The sequence below is a fragment of the Capra hircus genome, chromosome 14, assembly GCF_001704415.2.
Source record: "Capra hircus breed San Clemente chromosome 14, ASM170441v1, whole genome shotgun sequence".
NCBI classification, from domain to species: domain Eukaryota; kingdom Metazoa; phylum Chordata; class Mammalia; order Artiodactyla; family Bovidae; genus Capra; species Capra hircus.
The window spans coordinates 94102970-94130715 of NC_030821.1; the positions used below are offsets into that span (position 1 = coordinate 94102970).

The window sequence follows — 27746 nt, forward strand, 5'->3', positions numbered from 1 at the left end:
AAATCCCAAAGTTTGATTTTTTTAATTCTTAGCTATCATTTGATGACAAAAAGTTTACATATATTCAGGTAAGCTAAAACTTTAAACAATTTTTAAAAATTATTTTCCTTTGAAATTGTTTTGATGATGCAGATGTTGATGCCAGTGACTAAACTCTTTTATTGATATTTGTTGCTTGGTATGTGATGAAGACTTGATGTCAGAGGCTTAGGCATGAGGCAGAGCCTTACAGCCAACAGGGATAAGGGCCAGCCCCTGTATACCAGCACACCCCCGTAGTTGATCCTACAACAAAAGAAGGGTCCATGCACCCATGCACAGAGGGAGGTAAAGCTGCATAGTTTTAGAATGCATTACAAGTGATCACCCACATAATCATATACATTTATAAAGGTATAGTTGTAAATAAACCTCACAGTAACCACAAACCAATAATCTATAACTGATACACATGCCAAAAATGGAGAGAGAGAGAAAGGAATTGAAACATAACACTGAGGATAGTCATTAAATCACAAAGAAAGAGAGCAAAGATGAAAAAAAGAAAAAATAAGAACTACAAAAATAACCAAAAAACAATGAACTAATGGAAGTAAATATATAGTCATCAATAACTACTTTAAATGTAAATAGAGTAAATGTTATACAATCAAAGTGGCTAAATGGATGCAAAACAAGACCCATATATATGCTGCCTTCAAGAGACTCACATCAGTTCTAAAGACACACACAGACTGAAAGTGAAGAGGATGGAAAAATGTACTTCATGCCAATGGAAATGGAAATAAAACCTGGATGCTAAGTCACTTCAGTCGTGTCCAACTCTGTGTGACCCCATAGACGGCAGCCCACCAGGCTCTCCCGCCCCTGGGACTCTCCAGGCAAGAACACTGGAGTGGGTTGCCATTTCCTTCTCCAATGCATGAAAGTGAAAAGTGAAAGGGAAGTCGCTCGGTCGTGTCTGACTCTTCGCGACCCCATGGACTGCAGCCTACCAGGCTCCTCCATCCATGGGATTTTCCAGGCAACAGTACTGGACTGGGGTGCCATCGCCTTCTCCAAAAACCTCGGTAGCAATACTCATATAAGACAAAATAGACTTTAAAGCAAAGACTAACAACAGAAAAGAAGGACATTACATGATGATAAAGGGATCAATCCAACAAGAAGCTATAACAATTATAAATATGTATGCACTCAAGAAAGGAGCAACTAATTACATAAAGTAAGAACTGACAAACATAAAGGGAGAAATTGAGAGTAATAACAGTAGAGAGGCATCAACATTCCATTTACATTAATGAACAGATCATCCAGACAGAAAATTAATAGGGAAATATTGGCCTTTAATGATACATAAGGTCACACAGACTTATAGATATATATGTAGAACATTTGACCAAAAGCATTAGAATACACATTTTCAAGTATATATGGGACATTCTCCAAGATAGATCACATGCTAGACCACAAAAACTGTCTAAATAAATTTAAGAACACTGAAATCATATCAAGCATCTTTTTGATAACAATGATACAAAAATAGGAATCAACTGCAAGAAGAAAAAAAACTTCAAAAAGTTCAAACACATGGAGACTAAACAACATGCTACTGAACAGCTAGTGTATCACTGAAAAAAATCAAGGACAAAATCAAAAAGTACCTGGAGACAAAGGAAAATGATAATGCAAAAATTCAAAATCTATGGAATTCAACAAAAGCGCTTTAAGAGGGAATTTTATACAAGGCTATCTAATGAAACAAAGATTAATGTATCTCAACCTGGTAAAGGCCATATAGAACCCTCAGTTCAATTCAGTTCAGTTCAGTCACTCAGTCATGTTTGATTCTTTGCAACCCCATGGACTGCAGCATGCCAGGCCTCCCTGTCCATCATCAACTCCCAGAGCCTACTCAAACTCATGTCCATCGCGTCACTGATGCCATCCAACCATCTCATCCTCTGTCATCCCCTTCTCCTCCTGCCTTCAATCTTTCCCAGTACCAGGGTCTTTTCCAGTGAGTTGGTTCTTCGCATCAGGTGACCAAAGTATTGGAGTTTCAGCTTCAGCATCAGTCCTTCCAATGAATATTCAGGACTGATTTCCTTTAGGATTGACTGGCTGGATCTCCTTGCAGTCCAGGGGACTCTCAAGAGTCTTTTGCAATATATCAAACCCACAGCTTTTACCATTTCTTCTAAGATCAGGTACAAGACAAGCCCACTCTCACCACTTTTATTCAACATGAAAATGGCAGTCCAAGTCATACTGATCTGGTAAGAAAAAGAAATAAAAGGAATCCAAATGAGAAGGAAAAAGTAAAACTGTCACTATTTAGATATGTCATGATACTATAATTAGAGTATTCATAATTAGACTATTCTAAGGAGGCCATCAAAAAATAAAAACAAACTGTTAAAACTAAGCAATGAGTTCAGTAAAGTTGCATGATACATGTTAAGGTATAGATATCTGTTGCATTTCTATACACTAACAATGAACTATACACAATACACTAACAATGAGCAAGCTCTGGGAGTTGGTGATGGACAAGGAAGCCTGATGTGCTACAGTCCATGGGGTCACAAAGAGATGAACATGACTGAGCGACTGATCTGAATGAACAATGAACTATCAGAAACAGAAATTAAGAAAACAATCCCATTTTACAATAGCATCAAAAATAATAAAGTACTTATGAATAAATCTAACCAAGGAGATAAAATACCTGTACTAGGAAAACTATAATATATTGATGAAAGAAATTTCAGATGACAGAAACAAATTAAATGATATATGTTGCTAATGGATTGGAAAACTTAATATTGTTAAAATGCCTGGACTACATAAAGCAATCTATAAATTCAGTAAAATCTCTACAAAATTCTGATTAGCATGTTTCACAGAACTACTAATTCCAAAATTTATATGAAAACACAAAGGCTCTGACTAACCAAAACAATTTTGAGGAAGAAAAACAAAGCTAGAAGTATCACATTCCCTCATTTCAACTATACCTCAAAGATTCAGTAATCAAACAGTATGGTCCTAGCCCAAAATCAGACACATAGATCAACAGAACAGAACAGAGAGCCCAGAAATGAACTCACAGTTATATGGTCAGTTAATCTACTCAAAAAAGGCAAAAATCAGCAATAGGAATAAGACAACGTCTTCAAAAAATGGTTGTGGGAAAACTAGACAGCTACATGCACAAGAATCACAACTACTTTCCACACCATATACAAAAATAAAATGAGAGAGACTTAAATGTCACACCTGAAAGCACAAAACTCCTAGAAGAAAGCACAAGGAATAAGTACTTTGACATCAATGTTAGTAATATTCTTTGGATACGTCTCCTCCAACAAGGGAAACAAAAACAAAAATAAGCAAATAATATCTCAGACTAAAAAACTTCTGCATGGTGAGGGAAATAGTCAACAAAATGAAAGAACAGACTATTGAATGGAGAAGTGAAGTGAAATGAAGTGAAGTCGTTCAGTCGTGTCTGACTCTTTGCGACCCCATGGGCTGTAGCCCACCAGGCTCCTCTGTCCATGGGATTCTCCAGGCAAGCAAATTATATGTCTGATAAGGGGTTAACATTCAAAATATACAAAGAACTCATACATCTCAATATCAGGAAAACAACTAACCAGATTAAAAATTGGCAGAGTACCTGAATGGACACTTTCCAAAGAAGACGTACAGAGGCCAACAGACACATGAAAAGATGCTCGACATCACTAATCATGAGGGAAATGCAAATCAAAACCGCAGTGAGATCTCACCTCACAGCTGTCAAGATGGCCGTCATCAAAAGACAATAGATGACAAGTGTTGTGTGAGGACATGGAGAAAGGGGAACCTTAATGCAGTCTTGTTGGGAATGTAAATTGGTGCAGCCACTGTTGAAAACAGTATGCAGGGTCCTAAAAACATTAAAGGTAGAACTACCATATAATCCAACAATTCCATTTCTAGGTATTTTTCCAAAGAAAGCAAAAACACTAATTCAAAAAGATATATGCACCTGTACGCTAATTCGTGGCATTGTTTATAATAGGCAAAATATAGAAGCAACCAAGTGTCCATTGATAGATGAATGGGTAAAAGTATGAGCTAGATAAATGATGGCTAGATAAAGTAGATAGATATACACACAGTAGAATACTACTCAGCTGTAAAAAGGAGAAGGAAATCCTGCCTTTTGTGACAATTTGGATGAACATTGAGGGGATTGTGTTAAGTGAGATAAGTCAGGCTGAGAAAGCCAAATACCATGTGATTTCACTTATATGTGGAATCTAAAAACAAAAATTAAAAAAAAACAAAACAGAAGCAGACTCAGAGGAAAAACTGGCAGTTGCCAGAAAGGATGGCATTGGGGGATGAGTGAAATAGATGAGGGGGATTAAGAGGATACAAACTTCCAGTTGCGAAGTAAATAAGTCACAGGATATAATGTACAGCACAGGAAACAGAGTCGGTAACATCGTAATAGTTTTGTATGGTGACAGAAGGTCACCAAAGTTACCGCAGTGTTATCTTGTAATGATAAAATATCAGATCACTGTGTCTTAACCTCAGACTTCAATTAAAGTATTAAATACATAACCAAGGAGTTAATTAAAACATTTCATGCATTAAATAAATTTCTATTTAAATTTATCTTGGAAAGTATAAAAATCAAATATAAGATGATTCTTTCCTCCTGCTGTTTTTCTTTCCTTTTCTGCCAATAAATGATGTCACATCTCACACTGTTTCTCACTGCCTGGGAGCCACCCGGAAGCTTGTCAGTTCAGGGCCGCGGTGAGCACCAAGAGCGAGGCAGTGTGGGCAGAGTAGCATCTGCTTGGGGATACTGATCGTGTGGGAAACCCTCTCCTGAGGGCATGACCCGTTCGCAGCCTCAGGCTTCTGCTGTCGCAGGTGGCAGGGAAGCCTTCTCAGCTTGCAGTTGCGTTCCTCTCCTCTTGCCCGGAAGAGACACATGGGACGTGGGTCCTGCCCCAGTTCTCAGTGCCCCTGCCTGGACCCCTGTGGGCACCCAGTTCCTCCCAGAAAGACTCTCATCCCTACAAAACCTGGTGCAAGGCCAGAGCCACCGTGTGAGGACACAGCACAGTCAGGCCTCCCGGAGACTCTGGCCCTGGGCAGACCCCCACTCCTCTCAGAGGACCTGAGAGCCCCTCCACAGTCTAGCCCTCAGCTCCCATCCGCCCTGTCTTCTCCTCTCCCCTCCCTGCATCTCCCTCCCACTCCCCATCCACTCAGTTTCTGAGCTGCTGCCTCGGAGCCTCTCCCAACCTAGCAGCCTCTGCCATCCAACACCTCCTCATGTCCAGCCGTGCAGCAAAGCCGGCCTGCTATCCTGTGGGAGGCTGGCTGCCTGCCCCGCCCAGCACTGCCTTTATAGCTCTCCCCAGCACTCACCTCCTAGTGGTAAAGCATGATTATTTATTAGGATTATTTTCTGCCTCCTCAAGCAGGCATAGAGTGGGCAAGGATTTTTGACTCTTGGGTCACTTCTGTGTTTCCACCATGTGGAATACTACTTGGCACATAGGAAACACTCAATAAACATTGAAAGAATGAATTTATTTTATTTAGTAGTATGCATCAGACACTGTCCTAAGCAGTGCACAAATATTAAGTCATTTAAACCCTGGTAACAACCCTCTAAAAAAGGAGTTTTACCTCCATTATACACAAAAGCAAAGTGAGACACAGTGAGGTTAGTTAACTTGTCCAAAGTCACACAGCTGACATGTGGCCGGGCTCCTCCATGCTTCTGACACATGCTCGCCAATGAATGAATGAATGAAACATGATGGAATCTCCATTTTCTGCACTTTTTCCTAAACATCCAACTATGACCACATGAGTGATCCTAGTGAGTGACAGTGACCTGATCAAGGGACTGTGTTGGAAGGGAAAGAGCAGCCCATTCATTGTCCAAGGGCTGGTATCCAGGAGAGAGAGGCAATAGGCTATCTACTGGGGCAGGTCATACAGAGATGTGAGGAAATCAGAACAGAACATGTACCCTCATAGCAGGACAGGGGACACAAGGCTGTGGAAATGAGTCTCAGATCATGGGGTCAACTGTAGACCCTCCTTATCCCACCTTCTTGTGCACCTTTCCTGGGCGAGGGCTTCTCCCAACAATCCCAGGGATTGTGATCACGTAAAGCACATGTGAGACAGACTGACACGTGTTCACAGAGGGCTGTATGCATCTTATAAAGGAGCTGGTTGGAGCAATCGCCTCCATGTTGGGGAAACAATCACAATGATTGAAAGGGGGTAATTAGAGTTGGGAGGAGGCATATTTCTGCTAACAAACAGTTGCCAAATAAAGATCCTGCTGGGTTTCCTTTAATTAATGAGATGGCTTGGTTGTAATTATTCCATTAATCGTTTAAATACAAAAAAAGCTCTATTAAGGATCTTGAAAATGATTTCCTCTTAAATATGTTAAACTTCCTCTTTTATCCTCTTATTTCTGTTCTTAATTTGCCAAGTAAATCCTTTTTTAAAATGGTACAAAATAAGTGTTACCCAAACTCTAGCAGAATTATCACAGATTTTGAATTAGTGGAGTATAAATCTTAGTGCTGAACTGTATTTATGCTCTTGACGAAGGTAAGATTCCACTGGATCTGTATTTAGTATGCAAATAAGCAAAGCAGTAGAAGTGAAAATAGGGACTTTCACAGTATTTATAAGCAATTTCTATTCTCTAATAAGGTGCTGATTTGGGGTATATATAGAAATAAATAAATAAATATATATATATATATATATATTTATGTTAGTCTTTGAAAACCTTACCTGCAGTGACTCTTAGATAGTCTTTATTATGGGCGAGGGGAGTGTAAATTCCCGCTTTAATACAGTTCTATGCTCTGCCTCTCGGGGGGCGGGGGAGCAGCAGATGAGCACCCCCCACACCCACACCTGCACACGGTACCAGTGTGTCTTCAGCCATGACCAGAGGGTGCACAGTGAGGCTGCCTTGAGGGGACCAGATGGCCCTTCCTCACTGGAGGCCTCATGGATCTGTCTGGAAGATGAGCCAGGATGAAAAGGGGATGCAGACCAGAGAAGAGAACCATTTCCATGGCAGCCAAGGAAACTCCCAGGGCCTCCTTGATTCACCTCGCCCCTCCAGCCTGGCCCCACCCTCCACCCCTCATCGAGTAAATTTGCTCTCCTCACACTCCGCTGCTTTAATTCCTCTGTCTAGATTCTAGAGAGGGTCCAATGACTGCTGTGTCGCATTCCCTCCATTCAGGCTTCCATGCTGCCTAGACAGTGGCAAGGAGGGTATTTCCTCCAAGCATTCTTTGAGGGGCAAAGCCTTGCTTCTGAATAGACTGTTATTTTCCCTCAAGGGCCTACTTTAAGTCCAGACAAGTTCATGGGTCTGTTATTTCCACAGCTTTGGCCACTAACTGTGTGCAGGATGCCTTATTAGTTCACACTGTGAATCAATCCTCTCACGTGTGGTTCAGTTACCACGAGTCTCCAAATCAAGCGTCATGTTGCCAGAGAGGATGGAGTCTGCAACCAAAGAAAAGAGCAGGAGAGCAGAGCAGTGTTACAAGTTACTATGACCCATCAGGCCCCTGTAAGCCTGGGTGACTTTCCCTGTCAGTCCAGGTGATGGTGATGCGTCAGGCGGATGGGGGCCATTGTTCATCAGAGGTTGTGTGGCAGGTGTACGTGATGGGGAACCAGCAGGCAGCGGTGTATTAATTAGGCTATGCTGATGGTGGGAACGGAGACGTTTGGCAGAAATCACAATGAGGGCAAGTAAGAGAGATGATTCTGTACAAAGGACCCATCTCTGTCTGAGGTGCATGCTAGATGCAGAAGAGGAGGTGTCGTCTCGCCATCAGGGAGACCAGAAGAACAGACGAGGATCAGAACACTGCCTGGTGAATGACACAGTGGAGGCATGCACTGTTATAGAAACAAGCAAGACCCTGAAGGATTCCTGGAAATCAGTTGTCAGGATAACTCACCTTTAAATCAAATCAATAAGTATCTCCCTGTGCTATGTCGTATGCTTAGAGATCATAAAAGTCGGTGTTCTGAAACACCTGGAAATCTTCCAAGTAGTCTTCTTGTTTTTATTCTCAACTCTAGTTTTTATTAAGCCCGGGGTAGAGAAGACATAATTGGAGAGGGCAATGGCAACCCACTGCAGTGTTCTTGCCTGGAGAATCCCAGGGACGGGGGAGCCTGGTGGGCTGCCGTCTATGGGGTCGCACAGAGTCGGCCACGACTGAAGCGACTTAGCAGCAGCAGCAGAAGCAGCAGAGAAGACACATGCTTTAGTACCCTATTGCTTAATGATTCAAAGGAAAAACAGGCAGAGGCTCTCAGTAAATTAATTCAAGTTTATCAAGGAACAGGCTCTTCATCTTCCCGACTTAAGAACAACGTACTTGATTTACAGCATGACGGGCCTTGAATGATTCCGATGGATAATTAGAGATGTAAGTAAACATTTCAGAATCATGACAGGCTTCTTAAAGGATACAGTGTGGAGATTCACATGGTTAATAAAATCGAAGTTATAAAAATAAATGATCTTGCATAAGTTTGATTTTTTGAAGATCTGAATGTTCAAAAGAGCAGAAAACTTGAAATTTTTCTTCCACTCAAAGAGTGTTATTAATGGAATGTTGTTACAGTGCCATGGGTTTACTTTGGAGATAACTAACATTTTGTGTTTATCAGAGATTGAACAGAAAGCTGATACGCACTTCTATTATTGGCGTGGTATGGAAGGAAAGCAAAAAGGTGTCTGATTCCTGGTGGACCCCCCTCCCATCACCCTGCCGCATTCTCACAACCTGCCAGCTAGCTGAGCACTGTCTCCCTGGACAGCTCGACCGTGAGGGTCTCAGGGTTCTCCCTCCATCAGCACAGCCTCTGCCTCCTTGTTCCTGAGTAAATAAAACCCTAGCTGCTTCTGCTGGGTCTTCAGGAGACACGGTGGCTCCACTCTGAAGTTCTATGTCCTTCACAAACCAAAACATTTAGGGATTCTGCCTAAAATGTGTTCAAATAAAAGGAATACACTGCCCTTCACTGTCTCTTTATTTTCCTAGCCTGTCTTAAGAACCTTCCTTAGCCAATGGTGAAAAAATCCTATTGTTCTAGTGAGATAGTAAGAAGAGGAGAGATCTCAACACATGATCCCCAGTGAAAACAAAATTGTTATAAATCATAAGAGTGAGATTGGTAATTACTGTTAATGTCCTCCAGTTTAGATTTATCAGAACAAGCCCATTGACACCAGACATCTTGTGGTGAGAAGCCACTCTGCAATTGCAATTAGTGTCAATAATGCTGGATAGGCAGCTTAGGAAAAAACCACTGGCCAATTAGTTCCTTCCAATTTTTCTTCTAGCTAGCTCTTTCTCAGAACAGTGATTTTAATGGATTGATAAAGCAGTATGCAAATTAGTGCTTGCTGAAGCTAAAGTTTTGAACCTAAGGAAACTTCAAGAGGCATATAGAGAGGGAGTTACTGCAGTGGGTGACCTCACAGCACCTCAAATATGAGTTTTCTCATGAGTATATCTTATCATCCCAAACAGACTGAAACCTCCTCTTGGGGACAGACATGCTGCTCACCTTGGTGTCCTGCCTGGCTATGCTCTTCAGTATACATTTGTAAAGTGACTCATGAAAAACAGAACCCTTACCAGTGAAGTAGCTGTCACAGGGCAGTTGGTCATACTAAACAAACCACATGCCCCAAAGGCAGAAGGGAGGGGCATATTTCTGGAAAATGGGGAATCTCCTACTTGTGAGAACAAGGTCTTTAATAGTCATTTACTTTATACATACTGTGCTGTGCTTAGTAGCTCAGACATGTTCAACTCTTTATGGCCCCCTGGAATTTAGCTTGCCAGGCTCCTCCATCCATGAGGATTCTCCAGGCAAGAGTACTGGAGTGGGTTGCCATGCCCTCCTCTAGGGGATCTTCCCCACCCAATGAGTGAATTGAGGTCTGCTGCATTGCAGGCAGATTCCTTACCTTCTGATCCACCATAGTTGTGTGTATATGTCAATCCCACTCTCCCAATTTACCCCTCCCTCAGTTTTCCCCACTGATGACCATGTTTGTTTCTTGTTATCTGGTGACTCTATTTCTATTTGTAGATAAATTCATTTTTTTAGATTCTACATATAAGCAATATCATATAACAGTCATCTTATTCCAACTCACTTCATTCAGTATGACAATCTCTAGGTCCACCCGTGTTGCTGTAAACGGCTTTCATTTGTCTTTTTTACGGCTGAGTAGTATTCCATTGTAGGTATTTACTGTATCTTTTTATCCATTCCTCTGTCAATGGACATTTACAATGCTTCCATGTCCTGGCTATTGTAAATATTGCTTCAGTGAATAGTGGGGTGCGTGTATCCTTTCAAATTATGGTTTTCTCCAGATATGTGCCCAGCAGTGGGATTACTAGATCACACAGTAGCTCTGTTTCTAGATTTTGAAGGAAATTCCTCACTGTTTTCCATAGTGGCTGCACCGATTTACATTCCCGCCAACAGTGTAGGAGGTTTAATTTTCTCCACACCCTCTCCAGCATTTATTGTTTGTAGACTTTTTCATAATGGCCATTCTGACCACTGTGAGGTGATATCCCATTTTAGTTTTGGTTTGCAAAACACTTTAGCTTTAGTTTTGGTTTATTATTTCTCTAATAATTTGTGATATCGAGAGTCTTTTCAAATGTGTAACCATCTGTATGTCTTCTTTGGAGAAATGTCTATTTTGATCTTCTATTCATTCTTTGATTGGGTTGTTTTTGTTTTGTTTTTGATATTGACCTGCATGAGCTGTTTGTATATTTTGGATATCACTCCCTTGTCAGTTGCTTTGTATTCAAGTATGCTTTTTTACCATTCTGAGGGCTGTCTTTTCATTTTGCTACAGTCTCCTTTCACTTAGGTTCAATTGGATTACTTTTGTTTTCATTTTTATTACTCTAGGAGGTAGATCAAAAAGATCTTGCTGCAATTTTTGTCAAAACTTATGTTTTCCTTTAAGACTTTTATGGTATCTGGCCCTATATTTTGGTCCTTAATCCATTCTGAGTTTATTTTTGTGTGTGGTGTTAGGAAGTGTTCCAATTTAATTATTTTACATGTAGTTGTCCACTTTTCCCAGCACCACTTATTGAAGAGACTGTCTTTTCTCCATTGTGTATTCTTGCATCCTTTGTCATAAATTAGATGACTATTGGCGAAGTCAATGGCAACCCACTCCAGTACTCTTGCCTGGAAAACCCCATGGACAGAAGAGCCTGGTAGGCTGCAGTCCATGGGGTCACGAAGAGTCAGACATGACTGAGTGACTTCACTTTCACTTTTCACTTTCATGCATTGGAGAAGGAAATAGCAACCCACTCCAGTGTTCTTTCCTGGAGAAGCCCAGGGAAGGCAGAGCCTGGTGGGCTGCCGTCTATGGGGTCACACAGAGTCGGACATGAATGAAGCAACTTAGCAGCAGCAGCAGCAGCAGATGACTATAGGTGTGTGGGTTTATCTCTGGACTTTGTATCAGTCCATTGATCTGTATTTCTGTTTTTGTGTGTATTCCTGCATATTTCTGTATTTGTGTGTATGCTTTGATTACTGTAGCTCTGGAGTATGGTCTGATGTCAAGGAACCTGATTCCTCCAGCTCCATTTTTCTTTCTCAAGATTGCTTTGGCTATTTGTGGTCTTTTGCATTTCCATACTTTTTTTTTAATTTGTTTTAATCCTGTGAAAAATGTCATTGGTAATTTGACAGGAATTGAATTGAATCTGTAGGTTGCTTTAGGTGGTATGGTCATGTTGACAGTATTGATTCTTCCAATCCAAGAACATGGTATATCTCCATCTGTGTCATCTTTGATTTCTTTCATCAGCATCTTATAGTTTTGTAGTATACTGTAAGCATGGTGTACTTATAGTTTTATAGTACAGGTCTTTCACTCCCTAGTGTTTTATTCTTTTTGACGAAGTCATAAATTGGATTATTTCCTTAACTTATCCATCTAATCTTTCATTATTAGTGTATAGGAATGTAAGTGATTTCTGTGTATTAATTTTGTATCTTGCAACTTTACCAAGTTCATTGAGCTTTGTTAGTTTTCTGGTAACATCTTTAGGGTTTTCTATGTATAGTATCATGTCATCTGCAAAAAGTGTCAGTTTTACTTCTTCTTTTCCAGTTTAGATTCCTTTTATCTCTTTTTCTTTTCTGATTGCCATTCCAAAACTGTATTGAATAGTAGTGGTGAGAGTGGATATCCTTTTCTTATCCCTGATCTTAGAGAAAACGCTTTCAGTTTTTCACCATAGAGACTGATGTTTGCTATGTTTGTCATACATGACCTCTATTATGTTGAGGTAGGTTCTATGTCCACTTTCTGGAGAGTTTCTATCATATATAGGTGTTTATTAATCATCATTTAAATTTTAAATTCTTTGCAGATAAGTTCCTATAGTTCTTGAGAGAAAGAAAAGCCTATAGGATAATGATAAATGAACAAATTTCCAAAATGAATCAAATGAAAACATGGTTTGATTTCACTCATTTGGGAAACTCTTGGTGTTCCCACTTCAATCCGATTCCGGACTTCTAACTTCAGTTTCAAGTTGAACTGATTCTTTTGTGATAATTTGGCAAAACCTTAGCAGAATGAAAATTGGGTTCAGTTCAACGTGCTGCAAGCTGTTTCCAGTTTTTCTAGCTTGGAACTCATGCCTCAGTGTTTTTGTTCTAACTCCATCTATACACACACGGCTGCATGCAGACACACCTGTATATAAACCTTAAACAAACTAATGTGTAATTTTGCTAGAGTTTGGAGGACCAAAAAGCCATGGGTAAGGCTGTCTTTCATTTCCACTGCATGTACCACCAACATGGGCGCCTCAGCAGAGAGCACCGCTGTGCTGTGTCCTGCAGACAGACCCCATCCTCCTCCAGGGCCTAAGCATGCTTTGCTCTGATGTTACTGTGACTTTAAGAAGGTGAAAGGGGAACCCAGAAGGGTCCCTTGGTGGTTCCCTCACATCAGGCAGGCATTGCAGCAATTGACAGCAACTAGCCCATCGTTAAGTGTCTAAACTCACTATAGGGAGTGTCCTCCTCAAGGTCTCCCCCCAGCAACTAGGAAGAATGTCATCTGGTCCTGACTCCCCAGCACAGGGGCACCCACCTTCTGCTGTGTGGCCCCAACACCTGATGAAAACCTGCCCCTGGTCCTTCTTAGGCAACAAAATATGATTCTGGCATTTGGGATGGGACCTTTTCAAACTACTCCCTTCCTCGTGCCCCTCTGAGAAACCTCTGAATAAATGAACATCAGTGTATAAATGTGAATAAATGAATCATTTTTCAGATAGGGATTTTAATTTTAAAAGTGTGGGAAACTTGAACACATGTACACCCATGGCTGATTCATGTGAATGTATGACAAAAACCACCACAATATTGTAAAGTAATTAGCCTCCAATTAAAATAAATAAATTAATTTTTTTTTAAGTGTGGGAAACTTGAAAGGATAAGGTATGTATAGAGAAATTTGAAGGATCAAAAAACCAGCAAGGGAGAAACCTAAATTTTCCTGGTAGTCCTGAAACAATTTCATTTTCCAGAGTCTTCCTAAGGATTTGATCCCAGCCAGTGAGGTGCAGCCCAGTTACTGGCTTCAAAACCATCTCAACCACCAGTGCCTCATCCTCAACCTGCTCCCACTTCCACGCCCCTCCTCTGCTCACCCCACTCAGTGTCTCCTCAGTGAATGCTGCCACACCCACACCACCATCCCCAGTATAAGCGTGATCCTGTCTTCAAGTCAAATCAATCCCTGTGGTAAAAACATTCATTGCCTCACATCTCTTCGAATTCACTAACAGTTAACATACCATCCCCCCAACAGTAAAGAGAATGTGAAATCGAACTAGGCTGATGGTGGTGCACGATGGCCTCCAGGTAACAGTCTGTAAGCCTGGGTTTGGGGTCTTTTTCTGCCCTGCAAAGAGACGGAAATCCAAAAGATGATTTACTTTTGTATTTTTATTTCCACATTCCAATTTCAGCATTGTGCCATTACTTGATCCTAACTTCATTTCCTCAGTACGTATTTGTCTCGCTGATCCTGCCGACTACGCCAGTCATCTCACTGCATCTCACTGTTGGCACTGTCCGTTGAACCCAGAGTAGGTAAGACGCAAGCAGGGAAGCTGGAAGGAAACTCAAGGAATCGTAGGAACTGCAGACACATTTATTCTTTCCTGACTGGCACAGCAGCCATAGCAGCAGACATGCTGTATTCTCTCCTTTGTGGTTGACCCAGCGGACACAGCCATAATGCAGCCTGACCACCATACTGCAGCCTGACCACCATAATGCAGCCTCACCACCATAATGCAGCCGTAACATAGCCCCGAGGGCTTTACCAGGTCGAGCTTATATATGCTTACAGAACAAAAGTAGCCCGTGGCCAAGCAAGTACCATGTGACCCACATACACAGTGCTATAAGTCATCTCAGCTGTTACATAATCGTTACAAAATGTGGGGTGAAAGCAAAAGGCCACTGAGTGAAGTAGCGTGACCACCGCCATCTTGGCTAGTTTGCTCTTTCCCTACAGTGTTACACTAACAGGGGTTTCCAGATTACAAAGAATTATAACTGCACCCCTTCTGACTGCTGCCTTTTATGATTTACAGCTCCGTTGACATCACAGATCCTTTCCCTGTAGGGATTGTATGAGGAGGCATGCTGGCCTGCTAGCCCTGTGTTACTTTAAGTATACATACAAAAAGCAGAGCAAAGACAGCTGGAAAGTGATGATGTTGATATTCAGAATAAGGGCAGTACTTCCAATTTTCTATGTCTAATTAGCCACAGCTCTTCAAGAATTGGTGCAAATGTCACGGGGTTTACAATGTCGGTGTATCATCTTCACAAAAAATGCTATTTGATGGCATGAAAACAGAAATAACTAATGGTCACAGCAGACAGCTTGTAGATTAGACAAAGGTCACTGTGTTTTAATGAACCATGCTGTTAATTAATGAGAAAACAACGAGAACATGAGCTGTTAGGCTTGTGAATTTGTACCAAAAAAAAAAAAAATCAGTCAATCTGCACCTAAAATCTCTTTGCTGCTGCTTGCTGCTGCTGCTAAGTTGCTTCAGTCGTATCCGACTCTGTGCGACCCCATAGACAGCAGCCCACCAGGCTCCCCCGTCCCTGGGATTCTCCAGGCAAGAACACTGGAGTTGGTTGCCATTTCCCTCTCCAATGCATGAAAGTGAAAAGTGAAAGTCAAGTCGCTCAGTGGTGTCCGACTCTTCGCGACCCCATGGACTGCAGCCTACCAGGCTCCTCCATCCATGGGATTTTCCAGGCAAGAGTACTGGAGTGGGGAAATCTCTTTGAGTAACTCACAAAGCAACTGCAAGAATAGAAACACAGAACCACAGTTATTAACACCAGCTTTACATCACAGGCTTCCTCCTAGTAGGTCAAGTATTCTGATTATTATTCACTAATGTCTTTAGCAACCATTTGAGTAAACGCAGGGCATTTTATTTAAATTAAAAGCAAGCCAGAGAAAATGAGCTGATTTATTCTGAGGTACAGCGGCAGAGGCACCAGAAACTGTGTCTTGGTTGCCTTGAAAAGGTCAGGAGAACTTCATCCCAGATCGAAACCATTTCAAATGAGCATGATGAATGTTTGTATTTTTAACTCATTTGAAAATAAAATAAGGAGACCCATACAAAGGGTCATTTAAAGCCATGAAACCAAAACACAGGGAGGTCAGATCCATCAGTGGACTTGACAAAGAGCATTTCCTCTTTGGAGCCTGTCCCCCTGAGCTAGATGACAAGCAATGACTTTTTTAAACTGAATTTTCCTGTAGTAATTGTAGACCCACACGTAGTCATAAGAACTAATATTGAGATATCCTATATATACTTAACTCAGCTTCTCTATAATGTAATATCACAACCAGGATAATATTGATACAATCCACAGATCGTACTCAGATTACCCCAGCTTTGCATGGGGTGTGTATATGTGACTATGTAGATGTGTTTGTATGAGGGTATTTAGTTCTGTACAGTTTTAACTCTGCTAATAGTCAAGACACCAAACAGCTCCGTCAACGTGAAGGTTTCTCAGGTCGTCCTTCAGTAACCACACCCACGTGCTCTTCCCCACCATACTCCATCCTCCCCCCATCCCCAGCTCCCAGGAAACACTAATCTGTTCTGCACTTCCAAAATCTTTCAGTTGAAAAATGTTATGTAGACAGAATAACATGGCATGTAACCTTTGGGACTGCCTTTCTCCACTAAGCCCCTTCCCCTCCGAGATTCATCCAGTTGTCGGGTGTGTCAATAGTTGGTTCATTTTTACCATGGAGTAGTATTCCATGATATGGATGGACTACAGTGTGTTTGACCATTCCTATGGTCAGGACATCTGGGCTATTTTCAGATTTGGGTCATTATGAATGAATCCACTATGAACCTGCATGTACAGGTGTTTGTACAAACATAGGTTTACACTTCTCTGGTATGACTGCCCAAGAGTACAATTACTGAGTCAAGTAGTATGCAATTTTAAAAGAAATTGTCAATAAATTATAAAGACAAAAGAAATTGTCTAGCTGCTTTCCAGAGAGGCTATATCTCATCCACACTAGCTATGCCTGAGAAATAAGGTTTCTGCACATTCTCCCCAGTAGTTTGTGTTGGCATTATGTTTAATTTTACCCATTTTGATAGATGTGTGGTGTTATCTTGTTTTAATTTACATTTTCCAAAGTTAATTTAATTTTCATTTGCTGCTGATGAATATTCTTTGATGTGTTCATTTGCCATCCATCATTTTCTTTTCTTTTGCCCAGTTTCTAGCTGAATTATTTTTTACTGTTTAGTTTTGAGGATTTTTATATTTCTTTTTAAACTGACTTACAATGTTGTGTTAGTTTCAGGTGTACAGCAAAGTAAATGAGATATACATATATATATGGACTTCCCTGGTGGCTCAGCTGGTAAAGAACCCGCCTACAATGCGGGAGACCTGGGTTCAATCCCTGGGTTGGGAAAATCCCCTGGAGAAAGGAACAGCTACCCACCTCAGTATTCTGGCCTGGAGAATTCCATGGAATGTAGGGTCACAAAGAGTTGCACATGACTGACCAACTTTCACTTCACTTCATATATATATATATATATATATATCCATTCATTTTTCAGCTCTTTCACAGATAGTTTATTACAAAATATAAAGTAGAATTCCCTGTACTATACAGCATGTTCTTATGAGTTATCTTTTTAAATTTATTTACTTTTAGTTGTAGGATAATTGCTTTATAATGATGTGTTGGTTTCTGCCATACATCAACACGAATCAGCCATGTATGTGTTAGTTGCTCAGTCATGTCCAACTCTTTGTGATGCTATGGGTGCCTGCCAGGCTCCTCTGTCCATGGAATTCTCCAGGCAAGAATACTGAAGTGGGTTGCCATTGCCTTCTCCAGGAAATCTTCCCAGTCCAGGGATCTAACCCAGGTCTCCTGTATTGCAAGCAGACTCTTTATCATCTGAGGCACCTGGAAGCCTATTGAATCAGCCATAGGTATACATATATTCCCTCCATCTTGAACCTCCCTCCTACTTCCACCCCAGCTCACTGCTCAAGGGTGTCACAGAGCACCAGGCTGAGCTCCCTCTGTTATACAGTAACTTCTCATTAGCTATCTATTTTACATATGGTAATATATATATTTCAATGCTACTCTCTCGATTTATCCCACCCTCTCCTTCCCCGCCTGTGTTTGTAAGTTTGATCTCTATGTATGAGTCCGTATTCCTGCCCTGAAAATAGATTCATCAGTACCATTTTTCTAGATTCCATATATATGTATTAGTATACAATATTTATTTTTTCTCTTTCTGACTTAATTCACTCTGTATAACAGGCTCTAGGTTCATCCACTTCACTAGAACTGACTCAAATTCATTCCTTTTTATGGCTAGATAATATTACACTGTATATATGTACCACAGCTTCTTTATCTGTTGATGAACATCTAGGTCAGTTGTCTATTTTATATATAGTACAAGTGTGTATATGTTAATTACACTCTCCTAATTTATCATTTTCCCCCACATTTCCCCTTTGATAACTGTAAGTTTGATTTTGAGGTTTGTGAGTCTGTTTCTGTTTCTTAAATAAGTTCATTAGTATCATTTTTATTAAATTCCACATTTAAGTGATATCATGTATTATTTATCTTTTGCTATCTGACTTACTTCACTTAGTATGATAATCTATAGGTCCATCCATGTTACTACAAATGGCATTATTTCATTCTATTTATGGCTAAGTAATATTCCATCCTGCGTATATATACATATATACCACATTTTCTTTATACTATCCTCTGTCAATGGACATTTAAGTTGCTTCCATGACTTGACTATTGTAACTAGTTCTGCTGTGAACTGGAGTGTGTGTGTCTTTTTGAATTATGGCTTTCTCCAGATATATGCCCAGGAGTAGAATTCCTGCATCATATGGAAGCTCTATTTTTCGTTTTCTTAAAGGAAACTCCATACTCTTCTCCATAATGGTTATAAAAATTTATGTTCTCTTCAACAATGTAGAAGGGTTCCCTTTTCTCCACACTCTCTCCAGCATTTATTGTTTGAAGATTTTTTGGATGATGGCCATTCTAACTGCTATGAGGTGATACCTTATTGTAGTTTTGATTTGCATTTCTCTAATAATTAGTAATGCTGAGCATGTTTTCTTGTGCTTTTAAAACATCTTTGTATGTCGTCTTTGGAGAAATCTCTAGATCTTCCACCCATTTTTTGACTGAGTAGTTGTTGTTGTTGTTAATTTTGAGCTCTATGAACTGTTTGCATTGTTTAGAAATTAATCCTTTGTCAGTTACTCGTTTGCAAATATTTTCTCTTGTTCTATGGATTGTCTTTCATTTTATTTATGGTTTCCCTAGCTAGCAACTTCAGTTTCAGTTTAGCTGTGCAAAATACTTTAACTTGGTCCCATTTGTTTATTTTTGTTTTTATTTTCATTACTCTGGGAGGTGGATCAAAAAAGATCTTGCTACAATTTATGTCAAGGAATGTTCTGCCTATGTTTTCCTCTAAGAGTTACATTTACATCTTTAACCCATTTTTAGTTTATTTTTATTTGGTGTTAGAGAATGTTCTAATTTCATTCTTTTACTTGTAGCTGTCCCAGCATCCTTTATTGAAAAGACTGTCGTTTTCTCCATTGTATATTTTTGCCTCCTTTGTCATAATAGATTAGATGACCATGCTGCTGCTAAGTCGCTTCAGTCGTGTCCGACTCTGTGCGACCCCAGAGATGGAAGCCCACCAGGCTGCCCCATCCCTGGGATTCTCCAGGCAAGAACACTGGAGTGGGTTGCCATTTCCTTCTCCATAGATCAGTTTATTTGTGGGTTTATCTCTGGACTTTCTATCCTATAGTACTGATCTCTATTTCTCTTTTCATATGTATTTCTATATGTTTCTATGTTTGTGTATGTGTTTTGATTACTGTAGTGTTGTAGTATGGTTTGAAGTCAGGGAACCTGATTCCTCCAGCTTCATTTTTCTTTCTTAAGATTGCTTTGGCTATTTGTGGTCTTCTGTGTTTCCAAACAAATTTTTAAAAATTTTGTTCTTGTTCTGTGAAAAATACCATTGGTAATCTGATAGGGATTGAATTGAATCTGTAAATTGCTTTGGGTGGTATAATCATTTTTGACAATATTGATTCTTCCAATCCAAGAACATGGTATATCTCTCCATCTGTTTCTGTCATCTTTGATTTCTTTCATCAGCATCCTATGGTTTTCTGAGTACAGGTCTTTTGCTTCCTTAGGTAGGTTTATTGCTATGTATTTTATTCTTTTTGATGCAATGGTAAATTGGATTATTTTCTTAATTTCCCTTTCTCCTCTTTCATTACTAGTGCATAGGAATATAAGTGACTTCTGTGTATTAATTTTGTATCCTGCAACTTTATCAAATTCACTGATAAGCTTTATTAGTTTTCTGGTAGCATCTTTAGGGTTTTCTATGTGTAGTATCAGGCCATCTGCAAACAGTGACACTTTTACTTCTTCTTTTCCAATTTGAATTCCTTTTATTTCTTTCCTTTCTGATTGCTGTGGATAGGACTTCCAAAACTATGTTGAATAGTGGTGGCAAGAGTGGGCATCCTTGTCTTGTTCCTGATCTTAGAAAAAATGCTTTCAGTTTTTCACCATTGAGAATGATGTTTGCTGTGAGTTTGTCATATATGACCTCTATTATGTTAAAGTAGGTTCCCTCAATGCCCACTTTCTGAATAGTTTTTATTTATAAACGAGTGTTAGATTTTGTCAAAAGCCTTTCCTTCATCTACTGAGATGATCATGTGCTTTTTATTCTTCAGTTCGTTAATGTGGTGTCTCACATTGATTAGCATATATTGAAGAATCTTCACATGCCAGGAATAAATCCCAGTTGATTGTGATGCCTGATCCTTTTAATGTGTTGTTGGATTCTGTTTACTAGTATTTTGTTGATGGTTTTTACGTCTATGTTCATCAGTGATATTGGCATGTAATTTGTGTGTGTGTGTGTGTGTGTGTGTGTGTGTGTGTGTGATGTCTTTGTTTCACTTTGGTGTCTAGATGATTGTGGCCTCATAGAATGAACTTGGGAGAGCTCCTTCCTCTATGATTTTTGGAAGAGTTTCAGAAGGATGGGTGTTAACTCTTGAGAGTTTTTATATTTTCTCAATACTGGTCCTTTGTCAGATATTCTGTGTGTGTGTGTGTGTGTGTGTGTGTGTGTGTGTCTATAGCTTGTCTTTTCATCCTGTACTTTTGAACAAGTCTGATTTATCAATTTTTCCTTATGCTTTTGGTGTTAAGTCTGTGAACTCTTTTCTTAGCTTTAATCCTAAATATTTTCTCTTATGTTTTGTTTCTAGAAGTTTTATGGTTTTAACACTTAAGCCCATAATCCATTTTGGATCAATTTTTGTATAAAGTGTGAGATATAGAGGTTCATTTCATTGCATTTGGAAGTCAAATTGCCCCAGCACTGATTACTGAAAGGACTATTTCTTCCTCTGTTGAACTACTTTTGTATCTTTGTCAAATAATCAATTGAGCATATTTGTCTGAATACATTTCTAGGTTCTCATTTGTGTTCCATCATTCTCTGTGTGTCTGTCCCTCTGCCAAGACCACACAGTCTGGGTTTCTGGAGCTACATAGAGGTTTTTCATATCAGATAAAGTAATTCCTCCCACTTTTTTCTCTTTCTTGGGAGTTTTCGTTTCTTTTCTTTTCTTTTTTTTTGTAAGCTATTTTAGAGTCTGTACCTTTCCATATAAACTTTAGAATAAGTTTATTTACATCTACAAAAAAAGTTGCTGAGATTTTGATAAGAATTTCATTAAAACTACAAATCAGTTTGGGAGAAGCTGCCATCTTTATCATGTTGCACCTTCTAATTACTGAACATGGCATTTCCACTTACTTAGGTTTTCTCTAATTTCTTTTATCAACATTTTGTAATTTTCAGTATGCATATCCTGTACAGATTTTGTTAAATGAATAGCTAAACATTTTATTTCCTTTGGAATGGTCATAAATAATATTATGCTTTTAAATATTGCTTCCCACATCTTTTTTTTTTTAGTATGCAGAAATGTGTTTGTTTATTGTATGTTGATCTTATAACTTACAACCTTACTGAATTCACTGATTAGTTCAAAGAGGTTTTTGATAAATTCCTTGTGATTTTCTCCTTAGACAATCATGCATCTGCAAATATAGATTTTTTATGTCTGCCTTTCCAATTTGCATGCCTTTTATTTCTTTTACTTGCCTTATTGCAGTGACTATAGTATGCAATTATGTTGAATAAGGGTGATGAAACTAACATCTTTCCTTGTTCTTGATTTTTGGGAAAAGCTTTCACTCTTTCATCATTAGGTATGACATTCACTCTAATGGTTTTGTAGATGACATTTACCAAATTGAGAGCGCAAACTTCTAGTTCTGACTTGCTGAGAGTTTTTATCATGAGTGAGAAAATTGGATATCCACACTTAGAAGAATGAAATTGGACCCTTATCCACCACAGTGTACAAAAATTAACTCAAAATGGATGGAAGACTTAAAAGAAAGGCCTGAAAGTATACTCATGACTGCTGGGAGAAATATCGGTAACCTCAGATACACAGATGACATCACCCTTATGGCAGAAAATGAAGAGGAACTAAAGAGCCTCTTGATGAAAGTGAAAGAGGAGAGTGAAAAAGCTGGCTTAAAACTCAACATTCAAAAAGCTAAGTTCATGGCATCCAGTCCCATCACTTCATGGTACATAGATGGGGAAACAATGGAAACAGTGGCTGACTTTATTTTCTTGGGCTCCAAAATCACTGCAGATGGTGACTTCAGCCGTGAAATTCAAAGATGCTTGATCCTTGGAAGAAAAGCTATGACCAACCTAGACAGCATATTAAAAAATAGAGACATTACTTTGCCAAAAAAAAAAAAAAGGTCCATTTTATCAAAACTATGGTTTTTCCAGTAGTCATGTATGGATGTGAGAGTTGGACTATAAAGAAAGCTGAGCACCAAAGAATTGATGCTGTTGAACTGCGGTGTTGGAGAAGACTCTTGAGAGTCCTTTGGACTGCAAGGAGATCCAACCAGTCCATCCTAATGGAGATCAGTCCTGGGTGTTCATTGGAAGGACTGATGCTGAAGCTGAAACTCCAATACTTTGGCCACCTGATGCAAAGATCTAACACATTGGAAAAGACCCTGATGCTGGGAAAGATTGATGGCAGTCGGAGAAGGGGGCAACAAAGGATGAGGTGGTTGGATGGCATCACCGACTCGATGGACATGAGTTTAAACAAGCTCCGGGAGTTGGTGATGGACAGGGAAGCCTGGTGTGCTGCAGTCCATAGGGTGGCAAAGTCAAACATAGCTGAGTGACTGAACTGAACTGAAAGTGTAACACTATTAAAATAAAACATGGGGAAGGAACTTCTTGACATTAGTTTGGGCAATGTGTTTTTTGGGGGTTTTTATCAGGATATAGTTAATATACAATATTATATAAAATGTAGGTGTACAACATGATTCACAGTTGTTAAAGGTTGTATTCCATTTATAGTTATTATAAAATATCAGCTTATTTCCTTTGTTGTACCTATACTATATATCCATGTAGCTTATTTATTTTATACCTAGTAGTTTGTGCCTCTTACTTCCCCTCATTTATCCCTCCTGTTTCCCCTCTCCTGACTGATAACCGTTAGTTAGTTAGTTCTCTGTATTTGTGAGTCAGCTTCTTTATTGTCATATTCACTGATTATTTTTATTTTTTAGATTCCACATGTAAGTGATACCATATAGTATTTGTCTTATGGTTTTCTTGATATAACTCCAAAATCACAAATAACAAAGACAAAAATAAACAGGTGGGATTGCATCTAAGTAAAAATCTTCTGTGCATAAAGGGAAACCATCAACAGAGTGAAGACACAGCCTTTGAGATGAGAGAAGACCTTGCACACCAAGTATCTAATAAGAAGTTAATATCCAAACATATAAGGACATTTCATAACTCAATAACAAAAATTAGTTAAATAACCTGATTTAAAAATGAGCAAAGGACCTGGATAGGCATTTCTCAAAAAAAAAACATACAAATGACCAAACAGGTATACAAAAAGATGTTCAACATCACTAATCATCAGAAATGCACATCGAAGCCACCATGAGATATCCCCTCACATATGTTAGAAAGGCTATTACCAAAAAGACGTAAGAGAACAAGTGTGAATGAAGATGAAGAAAAGAGGGGACCCTCCTACCCTGCTGGTTGGAATGTAAATTGTGGAAAACAGTATGGAGGTTTCTCAGAAAATTAAATCTAGAACTACCATATAATCCAGCAGAAATAAAGCCATGATCTCAAAGAGATATTCACACCTGCATGTTCAGTGCAGCACTATTCACAGTAGCCAAGGTATGGAAGCAACCTCAGTGTCCATCAATGGACAAATAGACCAAGAAGATGTGACATAGATAGATAGATACATTGGTAGAAACAAATGAGAATATTAGTCAGTCTTAAAAAAAGGTAATTTGCAGTAACGTGAAGTTGGAGGACATTAGGATAAATGAAATAAGTCTGACACAGAAACACAAGTACTGCATGATCTCACCTACATGTGGAATCTAAAAAGTTGAACTCAAGAAACAGAGTAGAGTAACCACCAGTAACTAGAGGATGGGGGGAAAGAGATACACTAGAGCAAGGGCACCAACTGCCAGTCATGCAGGATGAATTAGTCCTAGAGACCTAATGAACAGCCCGCTAACTGAAGGTAACAGTAGTTTTAGTGTGTACTAGAAATTTGCTAAGAGATTAAATTTTAAGTGTTCTCACTATCACCAAAAAAATACATATATATATTACCTATGTGAGGTGACGGATATGTTAGCTTGATTACGGTAATCAGTTCACAATGTATACATACATTAGGACCTCATGTATATGTACATTGTGTATATGTACAGCTCAAATTACACAATTTCTACTTGCCAATTATACCTCAACAAAGCTTGGAAATGAAAAAGGGGCAAAAAAAGGTGATCTTCTCCCAATTTCATTCCCTTCCAGTTCGGTTAGATTTATAATACTTTCCCTCTCATTCTCCACAGAACTTTGTTCCTTTTAATTGAAATAAGATAGAAGTTTCATGAAACAAAAGACAAAATCTGGTCAAAATGGTTTTCATGCTTTTGCTCCCAATCAGATGAGCTCAAGTCTTGGAAGGGAACATTCTCATGGCCTGCAGTTCTGGGTTGTGAAGAGAAGTGTTCCACGGTCACCTCACTAATGCTCCCTTGGTGACCAGAGAGCTTGAGGTTACTGTTTGCCAAGTCTAAAACCAAGCCCTCATAAAGAAGACGGAGGAATGCTCTAGTAGGAGAGAGTTCTGACCCCAGTCTTACTCCTCCAAGGCAGAAACTGTGACCTTGTAGTAAAATCCAATTACAACTTCCTCTTGTTTTATTTGGACATGAAGGCTTTTTCCCAATGTTGTTTGAAAAAAAAAAATCAGTAAACAATATTCCTGAACAAGTGGCCCTGAGTAAATCTATAATGTATCTGCCTCAGGATACAACATAGAAATAATTCAATGAGGACCTACCTTACTATACTAATAGAATATTACTTTTTTCCAGTAATCTTTGTTCTCAAAAATATTGACTATACATCTACTGAGGGCCTACCTTACTATACTAATAGAATGTTACTTTATTCCTATAGCCTTTATTCTCAAAAATATTGACTATAGATCTACTGAGGGCCTACCTTACTATACTAATAGAATGTTACTTTATTCTAATGTTCTTTGTTCTAAAGAATATTGGCCATACATCTACCGGTAGCAGCTATTCCTATGGAAAAGGAAAACCTTTATGTGGTAGTGCCTCATTGCTCAGGCCATATTTGAGTTTTCTTAGCTATCCCTGACAATAGAACCCCCCACCAGTAGAGCACCAGATTCCCTGGCTCAAGTAGGAGGAAGAGACAGGGATAAAAGTAGACTCGCCACTAAGCACAGGCTCGACAGGTGTCAACAGGCTCTGCGTGAGGATAGAGGAAGATTGAAAGAAGCCTTGCCTCCCCAGCTCTCCCTAACATGGCACTTCAGACGCCTTAAGAGTGAATAAACTCAACTACCTAGATATATAGTGTAAAAAGCATTAGTCACTTATGTCTGACTCTGTGACCCCTTTGACTGTAGCCCACCCATCTTTTCTGTCCATGGAATTCTCCAGGCAAGAAGTGGGTAGCCATTCCCTTCTCCAGGGGATCTTCTCGACCCAGGGATCGAACCCAGGCCTCTTATATTGCAGGCAGGTTCTTTACAGTCTGAGCCACCAAGGAAGCCGCTTAGATATATACTGAAAACTAAAACAAAGAAAACCAAAACAAAACCCTCATATCCTGAATGAGTGTGTGCTGACCATGCTTTGGTTATCTGCATGAAATCATCTGTGGAGATTTAGCCATGGCAGGACTTCCCTGGTGGCTCAGAAGGTAAAGCATCTGCCTACAGTGCGGGGGACCCAGGTTCAATCTCTGGGTCAGGAAGATCTCCTGAAGAAGGAAATGGCAACCCACTCCAGTATTCTTGCCTGGAAAATCTCATGGACAGAGGTGCCTGGTGGTGTACAGTCCATGGGATCGCAAAGAGTCAAACACGACTGAGCGACTTCATTTTCACTTTTCAGTTTCAGTGTTAAGTCACTGTAAGTAGTAGCCATAATATTGGAGATTTATCTCCCATCATGAGAAATATTTGCGGGTTACTTAGTGCAAAATAACGGAAGGAGAGAATGCTGTATCTCTACTAGGCATTTTAAAAGTGTAGCATATCATCACATACTCTAACTGAAGAAACAGACATTTCCCTGAAACTTGCAACAAAAATGCCATTTTTCGAAATCTGATAATGGCTTTTGTCTTGGGACGTGGGGCGGGAGGATGGAGAGTAGATTAGGACATTCACTTTCTACGTTCAACACTTTTGTGATGTTTAGAGGTTTTAATAAAGAGCATGTATCACTTTTATAATTAAGCAGTTATAACAAAGATCAACTAATAACTGTGTATGCGTGTTACTCGCTCAGTCATGTCTGACTCTTAGCAACCCCATGGACTGTAGCCTGCCAGTCTCCTCTGTCCGTGAAGTTCTCCCGGCAAGAATACTGGATTATTTCCTCCTCCATAGGATCTTCCCAACCCAGGTCTCCTGCATTGCAGGTGGATTCTTTACCACCTGAGCCACCAGGGAAGCCTCAATTAATAAATACTGTTCTGTTAATACATTTTAAGTGCTGAGTCAATACTTGTTTAAAAACAAAAAAGGGAAATATTGTTTTTAAAGGAAAACAAATGTTGATAAACTCTGTGCCTGCCTCAGTCAAGGAATGACAAGGTGACTATGACAAATTTGCTCCAGAGACACTTTCTTAACAAATTCCAGTGGTTTACATTCTGTGACCCACTATTTAATGAGCCTCTTTAGTTGGCCTTTTCCAGGGTTCACTCACAACTCTTCCTAGAAAATCTCAAAGCCTTTCTGCTGGAACAAGTGTTATTTTCTAGGCAGCTCTCACCAAAGGGCAGCCTAGTAATTAACAAGTTTCATCTCTAGAGGCTTTAGGATCTCATTTCTGGCAAAGGATGTGTGTGCTACACATGATAACGCTGTCAAAACTTGCTGTCTTATAAGGAGATTTTTTACATCATAACAAAAGAACTCCGTATGCTCCTAAATATTTACCTCTCTGTCTCAGAACAACTCCTCAGAGCTCAGGGATTAAGTCACTCCTTGCAGCAAAATGAGGATCTGCTTTCTGTAAAACTGTAAACTGTATTTTTGGAGTTCACTCTTTCATTTCAAATACTTCACGTTACTGGGTAACTAAGGGCAATTGAACTATGTAGTCAGCCCTCCTTATCTCCAGGTTTCACATCCACAGGTTCAACCAACCGTAGACCAAAAATACTTGGGAAAAAAAACACAGAAATTCC

General features: G+C 39.6%; 1 protein-coding gene across 2 annotated transcripts in view; it reads left to right on the plus strand.

Moving 5' to 3' along the window:
- Positions 1–27746, plus strand: part of KCNQ5 (potassium voltage-gated channel subfamily Q member 5) — a 627271-nt gene that overhangs the window by 429257 nt on the left and 170268 nt on the right. The gene's annotated exons all lie outside the window — the stretch shown is intronic.